The sequence below is a fragment of the Haliotis asinina genome, unplaced genomic scaffold, assembly GCF_037392515.1.
Source record: "Haliotis asinina isolate JCU_RB_2024 unplaced genomic scaffold, JCU_Hal_asi_v2 scaffold_17, whole genome shotgun sequence".
Classification (NCBI taxonomy): domain Eukaryota; kingdom Metazoa; phylum Mollusca; class Gastropoda; order Lepetellida; family Haliotidae; genus Haliotis; species Haliotis asinina.
Window position 1 is genome coordinate 1,326,913 of NW_027133889.1, and position 7,355 is coordinate 1,334,267.

A 7,355-nucleotide genomic window follows, 5' to 3' on the forward strand; every position below is an offset into this window, starting at 1 on the left:
GCAACCACGATCTTCATGGGGGAGAAATCTACGTCCAGTTTAGGGTAAAACACACCAGGGGAATACATTTTAAAACTATTATATAATGAGCATATATACTCTAACATGTACATAACACTTCCAGGAATAACGAGCGGTGAGGCCGTTCAGCTGACGCACGCGATCGATAACACGTCAGGTCAACTCGAAGTCGCACTCTGCGATATCACCTACCTACCGCAATGGACTAACATCAACATCAGCAACAATAAGCTGTTCGTCAGTGGAACTCGCAGTCAGATAAGTGACGGCTACTACAGCGTTTGCTCTCTAAACGACGAGGTCTTCAAACCCCTGGGAGCCGAACTCAAGATGAACGACTCAAACGGTACAGTGGTGTTAATCAACAACGGAAGAAACCCCTTAAGGCTAGGCCGACCATTAGCGAGGATACTCGGTATGTCTCCTGACGAGATAAAACCAACAACAACCGTCACAGGCACGAAGTTACCCGACCTAGTACCGTACCGAGAGCTGTACATTCATCTCGGTCAGGTGAGCACAACGTACAACATTCAAGGAGGTCACCCTTCCACTATACTGAGAGCAGTGCCGGTGAAAACTGAGAAATACAACGACGGTAGAACCGAGTCGTTTTCACCACGGCAGTATAAGAGATTAACCCAGGGCAACATACCTGAGCTGACAATATCGGTGTTAGATATAAATCATAATCCTGTAAATATAGGATACCTCAGCTTAACGCTTCATGTAAAATGACCAGCGCACAAGGGCCCGGAGTGAAAAAATGCGTCAATATCGGGCTCTCCGACCTCGGAGACACGCGCGGTTTCGACGCTCCCGGAGTAGATGGTAAATCGTACGCCTTGCAACTGAAAAACAACATTTACAAACGCGTTGAAGTCCCCTCCGGTGGAACCCTAAGTGATATAGTAGATACCACAAGAGCAACAGTCAACACTAAGTACGCCCTTGTCAACACCGGTAATAATAATTGGATAATATACCCATCGTTCGGGGGTAAACTGTTCGACTTAGACGATGTTGAGAGCACTACCGTCGCCCGAAACAAGCCATATATGCTCGTCTTCACCGAAGATGACAAGTGGGTGTTGTTACCCGATAACGACGACTGGTTTCTCAATATTAGACTCGTCTCCCCTTACGTGTTTACTGATAACAAAGACAACCACCTAAACAAAGTCGTGAACAATGGAACCCTGCTCGTGGCTTACGTCCCAACTCAGAGACGTAGCGTAGTCGTCAGCCCAGTCAACACTATGGCAGCCCACATGCTATCGAGTAAACTAACCATACAAAACGTGACATTGCAGTTGGTGTCTGAATTCGAAGGCGTGGTTAAGATACTAGAGAGTCTACCGGCAAACTCAACACTGATCATCAAAGTCTACCTAGGGGAACCATCGGGGAATGATGTCGAGATCGTGAAGGGGATCAAACTCGGGTGGGTGAAACGACACCAGTATCAAGTTTGCAACGTTTACGTGCGGGTGGGTGTTGGAGCCGACACCAGTATGGAGGGGGTCAACGTGATCGTGGAAAACAAGATATCACTAACCAAGATCTTCCTGCCTGACAACATACACTTCATGGGTATGAAGTTAACCCCTGAATTATTATCAAAAAACCAGTTGGAAATTATATCGTAATAGTATAATAATGACCAGTCATCGCCCCAACACTACGCTTAACGACCTAGGAGATACGGAGGGATTCGATCAGCCTGGTGAGGAAGATGAATTATACATCCTGCAATTCAAAGACAACGTGTACAGACGGATGTTGTTATCAGATTTTAAAGAGCCCAAATGGCTGATCAACTTAACACTCACCTCACCTTATATCACATTAACCGAATTGGGGCGTATCTCTAAGATTAGGAACAACGGTATCTGGCCCGGGGATTTCATTCCGGAGAGGGGATTAAGAAGAACTTACAAAAATGGGTTAACGTCTTCATTCGAAAATAAATTAACATTTAGCAGTAATCTTAATAGAATATCCTCCCCTTTCACACTCATCATAGAAGTCTTCTTTGAGTATTCAGACAATGGAGACCCCCCAATAGTACACCAAATTTTACCCGGGGTGTTAATGAGCTGGTTTAGCATACACAAAGGCGAATATTGTCGTATTGTTATACAACGGGATACCACGGGTCCTATAAACCGCTTAATAAGCCTCAGTGGGGTTTCGATTACAACAGGAAATTCTATTAGCCTCTCACCTATTACCCTGACTAGTAGTCTAGAACTTGTAGACTTTAAATTCATTGATAGATTTTTAACTGAAACCCAATTAAAATATCTTTCAAAATATATATTATAGGATGGGTCTGTACCCAGTCGTAGAGGAAGTAGTGAAGACGCTGGAAACCGTAGATGGGTTCCGCTTGAGGCAGTTATGTGATGTGAAACGTCAACTAGAACAAGACCGTGACACGCGGAAAGCACTATGTAAAAAATATAATAGAGCTTTCAATATCGTGGACGGGGCTGACACTACCCTTATGGCAACCAGCATGGGACTAGGGGCGGCAGGTGTTGGATTGTTGGCTACCATCGTGGCTGCACCTATAGTGCTAGGTATTAAAATAACAGCTGGGGTGGCAGGGTTGGCAGGGTTGGCGCTTAAGTTAGTATCACGCAGGCTTAATCGTAAGGCATTGAAACACGACGAGATCAGGGTTCTGGCCGAAGCAAAGCTCAACACAGTGAGTGAGCGTATTTCCACGGCACTCTCTGATAGTAAGATCTCAGAAGAGGAGTTTCGTTCAATCCTCTCTGAACTCACAAAATATAACGGAATGAAACAAGATATTCGGTCCAAGTCTCGTAAGTCTGCTATCAGCGAGGACGAGAAAAAAAAGTACATAGAACAGGGGATACAAAAAGCCCAGCAAGCCTTTATTATGAACACCAAAGAGATCGTAGGCGGTTCACGTTAAACTGTTTCATCGATATAAACATGACATAGGCACAGACGTTAAGTAGTAGGGGAACACGAGGGCGATAGCCGTAAGCGAGCCACCGATCCTATATGGTCAGTCAAAACTTACAACATAGATAAAGTGGATATGAAAGCCGACGAACCTAACTTATACTACTTGAGGGATGGGCCGGGTAGGGGGTTTGTAAGAGAAGAATTATTGATCGTACCGTACGGCACAGTGTTACCTCCAACCAATACACGGTAAACTGTTTCATAGACACCCAACCTTTTTGTAGTAGGGGTAATAGTAGCAAGAGCTAAGGTCCCAACCAAAGCCTTATTTACTAAATAAGGCTTTGTAGAGACATTTCTTGAAAGTGAGCCAAAACCCCTATTCTCTATACTACTACAAATAAGAGGACTATCATTTCGAGGTTCCACAGTGGTTTAAAAATGGAGGCGACCGACAGAGTTGGGGTGGTAGAGGGTCCTCCCGTGGTAGTCGGTGGCGTCCATATCAAAAGGCCCTTAGTAGTGGTCATGTTTGTTGACAACCTTGTCGTCGCGGCTAGGGCCGAGCGCATTAATAACTGTGACTGGATGGCAGCAATGCGACGGTTGGTGAAGAATATTATTAGCGCTAGAACAGCCATGACGCCCCACATGGCGAAAGTGGAATATGCCACCGAACCAAACCAGTCAGTGTTCCCCTCTGAGTTGGTTAGTGCGTTCATATATACTGGGTCAGTGGGGTCGGTGTAGATTATTGCGTTCGCTTTGGCCTTAGTGACTGCATGATGGAGATTGACGCTGAGTTGTTTATCTGTTTGGATCAGTTTAGTGAAAGACGCATTGGCCAAACGGAATTGCGCCGTTATATATTGTACCGGTTCGTCTGCGATGAGCGTCGGTATCCGATTTAGAATGTCTTGAGATGAAAAGAAATGTCGTAATAAGGCCACGTTTAAGGTATAGTTGAGGGAAGACGTATCGCTAGCTTGTCGGCAACCAGTAAGTCGGGGAGGGAGCCTCATACCTTCGGCCTGAATCGAACAGGAACAATAAATAGGTGCTATACAAAAGTTACAACCTGGCTGTGTTTTTGTTGAATTTGGGCACGTGTAGATAACCTCCGAAACCCGTATCAGTAGTAATTGGTCGGGACCTAGTTCGTACAATTGAGGTTGGGTACTGTCGGGTACTAATGAAAATTACACCAGTCATGGGCCAAATCGATGTCGTTCAGCCAAATGGCCAGCGTACAAGATGGGTTGTCAAAGCTTCTTTCGGCCGGTAATTTTGTACAGTGTGTGTGTGTCGATCGAACACAAGACTCGAACTCTTGGCTCGTAAACTCGACGAAACATTTATCTTTACGGGAGATAGCTATATAGGAAGCCAGGTTCCGGACTATCGTGGTGTCGTTCGACTCCTCGTGTAAGGGGACGGGGACTGTTGTTGATCGATAGAGGGTGACATCGTCCTTGGCTGGTGTAATGGGGACCAAGAGGGACAAGAAGAGTATATTTCCCTTCCGTCTAGTTTGTACGTGGCCCGAGGTATAGTATGCCCGGGGGTCGTGATAAACCAAGTCAAACTCTGGGTAATTGAAGGCGAGTTGTATTTTGATACGGTTTAGGACGACCCGAAGTGTGGATAGGGGGACAAGTTCCTGTGGCAGTTGGCCTTTCAGTAGTTTGGCTGTACTACGCATTAACTCCTGTGATTGGGAATTTAAGTGGCTAGTGAGGTGCAGTTGCTGTGTAGACAGGAGTAGGAGGAGGGAGAATAATCGCTTATACCAGTTAGCTTCGCGCATTGTGTTCTGCGAGGCACTTACTATTAGGTCATGATTTATCGGCACTACCTTAACCAGATTATCGATTCGGGAGTTAGTTTTAGACATAAAGGAGGACATAGCATGGTTCGTGAGATTAAAGGCGATGTCCCGCATGTGTACTTGCCCAGCCAAGAATCTCACGTGGTCTGCAATGACTTTCAAGTCCCTTTCTGTGGTGACCCCCGCGAGTCCCTTAGCAATGTCTCCCAGAAAAGGTAACATGCTTCGTTGCTGGCGGGACTGGCTTTCCGGCTCTTCCCCCTCCGGGATAAAGTGTCTAAGTGTGTCCAGGGTATAGTGTATGCGGGTGGTGGCGGCGTTATGTATGTTGCGTGTATAATTCAGGATTGGTTGTGCGGCGTCCCTAGCCTGCCTACATTGGGTGATGGCCCCCTTAAAGGAAGCAACGCATCGTGGGAATTGGAAGGATAGGTCTGTGGGTAGTGCGTTTGGTAAAGTGAGAGCAAAAGTGTGCACCCACGTTTGATCGTACGTCTTAAGTCTCCCGAGATTTTTAAACAAGACCCCAAAATGCAGCCGTTGGATGTCGTCATCCTCCATGCATTCGGCCTCCCGTATACTCCATGACAGTCCTATCAGGATAACCACCAACAGCCAGGGAACCATCATTTCTGGGAACAAATAAATATACGGGGATAATGACAGCGTGGATGTATAGACGGCAACGACAGTGCAAAGACCGTATGGTGTTGGTGTTTTAATTGGGGTGGGGGTTGGGGTGGGGGTGGGGTGATGTCTAAGCGCATAGGCAGCATGACGACGCAAGAGGCAGGCGCGGTCCCAGTTGTTCGTTGTGAAGTACGGCTGGTGATGTATGCCGCCGTCACGTGCACTTGACGGCGGCAACCTCACCTGGATACTAAATGTCAACCCTATTGTCACACGCTCTTTCCCTACACCGCGAACCAGTAGTCAAGAATCGTCACCCCTGACACTGGTGTATTATGATTGAGCAACACGTGTATTGACGGACAACATGGTTTCCCCTTACCATTTCGTCGGACAAGATTCTCTTTACAGGCTAAGTTCACCCCCGTGGTGAACTATTTAATCGGTCCCGTCATGCAAGCAACTTTCAATATAACGCTTTCGTCAGACAAGAATATTTCAATATGTCGCTCCGTCTGACAAGAATATCTCAATAGGTCGCTCTCGTCAGACAAGAATCTCTCAATATGTCGCTCTCGTCAGACAAGAATCTCTCAATATGTCGCTCTCGTCAGACAAGAATTTCTCAATAAACTATGGCACGTATAACTATATCTGATCTAACCAGAGTCTGCCATCCCTAGGCTACTATATGTTTCGTCCGACAAGAATCTGCCAGCATCAGGCGATATATCTCTCTTACGGGGCAGACTGCACTTCAACCGACCATTATAAAAATAAATGTATGTATATATATATAGCATATTTCGAGGGACAGCCTAAACAGGGCAGTACACGCCTCGTTCGACATGCGTTTGCCATTCGTCGGCTACCCGTGTCTCGTCTGACAAGAATCCGCCTCAACAGGCCCAGTAGAAAAATATAGATCTCGGTATAAACAACCTCCATGACAGGCCGATACCTATCTCGTCCGACAAGTATATTCGCGTTCAACCGATGATTAATTGTGTAATTCTAGGGATGAGCGCCCGCCTCTTACCAGTTAATCAGGATAGGTATGCGTGCCATGTAATGTGAATTCCGACTGATGTGTAATCTGTGCGTGAATGTAATGAGTGTCAGTGCCTACGTGTCAGACGTGTGCCCCTAGGTTTGGGGGGTGGTTGATGTGTTAGAATGTTGCTGTCCCGGTGACTGGTTTTGTTCCCGTTTGGTCCTGAGTCGGGTTTTCATGTTCCATGTTCGGCTGGCATGGAAATCCTCCATGAGTATGTCGGGAAGCACCGTGTGTGATACCCAGCGGCTCCGGGTTTCACCTGCATATTTCACCTTGTAGTGTCTGATTCCTCCCATACGTCGTGACTGCAAAATTTTCTCTACGACAGGTTCGTCTGTAGTAAGATCGTGGCACGGGGGTACCAAGGGTGGTCGAGTTTCTGTCTGGATTTTTCTGCGCAGGACCGACAGTGGGATGTCATCGTCAGAATCCCACTCTTCCCCCGTATCAGTGTCCACCGTCTCCGTTATTTGAGTGTCCGTGGGGCCTGGCAGGGGTAGGTCACGTGGCCGATTTTCCGGTCCCAGGTATGGCTTGAGACGGTTAGCATGGACAGGGGCCCGAAGTGGTCTGTGTGTCCCACAGCGACGTAGGAGATAGTTGGGGGTTTCATAAGCAAAGACGATGTAGAATGGACCCGTGTAAGCCCTCTGAAGTTTCCGTGAGACATGGGGCTGCAAGGTGCCTTTCTTTAGCCATACTTTCTGTCCCACCGTAAAGCTGGGTTCCTGCGCTTTGAGGTCATATCTGGCCTTATAGGCCTCTTGTGCTGTTTTAACATTGGCTTGTGCAATATTTCGAGCAATCTCCAAATTGTCTAGGAGTTGGCGCAGGTCTGTTCTGACTGTGGATGGAAGGCCATCTGGGAGTGGTTGT